Source organism: Malaclemys terrapin, chromosome 20, assembly GCF_027887155.1.
Source record: "Malaclemys terrapin pileata isolate rMalTer1 chromosome 20, rMalTer1.hap1, whole genome shotgun sequence".
Classification (NCBI taxonomy): domain Eukaryota; kingdom Metazoa; phylum Chordata; order Testudines; family Emydidae; genus Malaclemys; species Malaclemys terrapin.
The window spans coordinates 15,594,824-15,598,102 of record NC_071524.1 but is presented as its reverse complement, the minus strand read 5'-3'; positions in this window follow the sequence as shown (position 1 = coordinate 15,598,102).

Below are 3,279 nucleotides of genomic sequence, written 5' to 3'. Positions count from 1 at the left end.
CATTAGGCAACGTGCCTGACACCTGTTACGTGCAGTTCATTTTCTCCCTCATCCTCTCCCCAGTGGCCATGTAGACTATATAGTGTACACACACATACACACACATATCCCTTGACACACCCAGCAGGTCTCAATTGCTCCAGCAGGGAGCAGCAGGTACACCTCCCCACTATATAACCTAGCCCCCCCAACACATATGCGCACACCCCATTTAGCCTGCACGCTCGCACAGCAGGGGGACACACACACACACTCACTGTATAATCTAGACGCACTCATACCCTGAACACATACACACACGCACACACAACCATACACACATACCATTTACCCAACACACATATCCTCCACACACACAACCACAACACCCCTCCCCATGCACTGTGCCGTATAAATACACTCACCCACCCTCCCCTGAGAGTTAGAAAGTTTGTCCTAATATCTCACCTAAATCTCCCTCGCTGCAGATTACGCCCGTTACGGCTTGTCCTGCCGTCAGCGGACATGGAGAACAGCTGACCCCCATCCTCTCTATAACGGCCCTTAATGGATTTGACGACTGTTCTCCGGTCCCCCCTCAGTCTGCTTTGCTCCAGACTAAACAGGCCCCGGTTTTTTAACCTCTCCTCCTAGGGCAGGTTTGCTAAACTTCGGATCCTTTTTGTTGCTCTCCTCTGGCCTCTCTCCAATTTACCCACGTCTCTCCTAAAGCGCGGCACCCAGAACTGGACACTGTCCTCGAGCTATGGCTTCCGCAGTGCCGAGTAGAGCGGGACAGTTACCTCCCGTGTCTTGCGTACGATGCGCCTGTTAATACCCCCCGAGTGACATTCTGTTAAAACGGCATCACATTGTTGGCTCATATTTTTTGGCATCCACACTAGCCTCCCCAGTTCCTTTCCCGCGGGGCTACCCCCTGGCCAGTTATTCCCCATTTTGCCGTTGTGCATTTGATTTTTTCCTTCCTAAGCGAAGTACTTTGCACTTGATGCTCTAGCCAGCCCCCAGTTATGTAGCAGGCCCAGCTCAGAGTGACGCTCACTGGATTGTGCTGTCTGGGTTGGACTCGATGGGCCGTACACTCTACGAAGCTGAAATGACGGCAGAATCGGGCCCACTGTCCAATTTCGGCCCGCGCCGCCGGTTGTTCGGACAGGAACAGAGCTTCGTTAGCGAGACAAGTGTCTCTTTCCCGCGGCTTCCCAGCCGGGGTTGTAGGTCACAAACTCACAAAGCCGGGGCCCAAAATAATCCATTTATTTATATGTCTCTTTCAGCTCTTCTTATTACTCATGTTGTAACGGACTTTTTTTTTTTCCATACCAAAATTGGAAATGCCGAACGCTCCTCATTTCGGACATTCTCCCTTTTCCGTCTCAGTTTTCCCAGGCTCCGGCTTTGACCCATTTAAAGCGAACAGCAGGTATCTAGCAGCGTAACTAGCTACCTGCCCCGCACATCTGTCGGGGGTTCACGTGATGCCCCCTCTGCTTTAGAAGGCACCCGCTAAGGGGAAGATGTTCTTGCGGGCAAGGCACAAGGATAAAATTTCGGATTGGGTGCGACCTGAGCTGCACAGGTCGGGAGTGGGACAGAAGTGGGTGATGTTTTTCAGGCCAATAGTTCATTTGCTGGAAATTGCCCCGAAACGATTGGTGAATTTGACACGGAGTCACAAACCGGTGCCACTGCCCCTTCCCCTGACCCCCCAAGCAAGCCCTGGTAGCAAGGGGGATCTCAGGGGTTCCCAGCAAGGGCGCAGTGAAAGCCACCCTGCTCTCAGCCCTAGACTGCTGGCACTCCTAGAAAACTGACCCCAGAAGGTTGCACAGGTGATGTCCCAGTCGCCCTGGGGGTGACATCACAGCCTCCGTACATGCCATGGCCGCCACCCCCAGAGTGATGTCATTCCTGCCACACATGAGGTCATGTCTCTCCCCCCCCCCTGAGTGATGACGTGCTCTCTGTGACATCATGGTCGTCCACCTCCTGCCCTCTGCATGGGACGTCACCGTCACTCCTGTGACATCACACCCTCTGGGCGTGGCCATCCCATGGGACCCCATGTGACAGCGTATCCTCAGCCCCCCAGTCTCACTGCTCTGCATTCGCTCCTCAAAGGACGTGACGGTGACCCTGACATGGCCCCAGAGTGATGCCATCACCTGGTCATATAACATCACGCCCCCAAGCGACAGCACCCCCCCACATATGATGTCACGGTCACCCTGGTGTGATGTCACACCCGCCTCGTGATGCCACACACAAGCTGGTGTGACATCACAGCCTCCGAACATGATGTCACAGTCACCCAGCGTGAGGTCACATCCTCTACGTGGGACATCAAGGTTGTCCCTGGTGATGTCAGTCGGTCATGGAGGTAAATGGGTCTTTCAGTCGCATACACACCTCCCTCTGCCCTCAGCCCGGGCCTGGCTGTTCCCTCTCCTCCGCCTGTGGGCTGGTTGCACTGGGCTGATGGGTGAGTGGCCCACCAAGCTAACTGGAGAGACCCAGGAAATGAAACATTCATTTACAGCTATCGGGACGGATCTTGGCAGGGGGTGGGGGAGCGTTGGGGATAAAAAGGACACACACCCCCTCACAATCATTTGCACCCGCACACACACAATCTCTCTCTGTCTCTCACTCACTCACTCATCTCCAGACTGTGGCCCCTTCTCGACCCCAGCAGCCAGTCCCATTTCAGAGCCCTGGGGATGTGCCGCTGGAAATAGAACTGGACGGAGTCTGGTATTTTCTTTGATGCGATCGCGTTTATTTCCAAGGACCGTACGAAGGCCTGCTTGGAGCAGGTCCTTAGCTTACAGCCCCAAGCCTCCGTAGCCAAAAAAATCTCACTCTGGCGTTTTCCAGGGTCACGTGGTGTTATTGCTATTTTTGCTTTTTGACGGTCTCTCTGTTCTCGTCTGTTAGTTTTTGGCTGTTCTCGCGTCCCCCACCCCTTCCCAAAACAATATTTAGCCCAGCTTTGCTATCTGCCCTCCTTTAGTCTTAAGTGGGGGCTTATGCTCACAGTTATGTGAATTGAAGGGTGAGTTCACGCCTATCAATCTCAATGGGGTTTGAACGCACCCCCGGAGGAAGGGCTCATAACCATGCCCACACTGGTGTTCTCCTGCGTGTCCTGTCGCTCACATGGACACCCTGCCATGCTCACACAGCACCAAGGGAGAAATCACAAATAACCGGAAGAGCTTTTGCCAAAATTCTTTCCCTGGATTTAAATCCTGCCTGTCCGCCGCTTCTCCTTGAGCA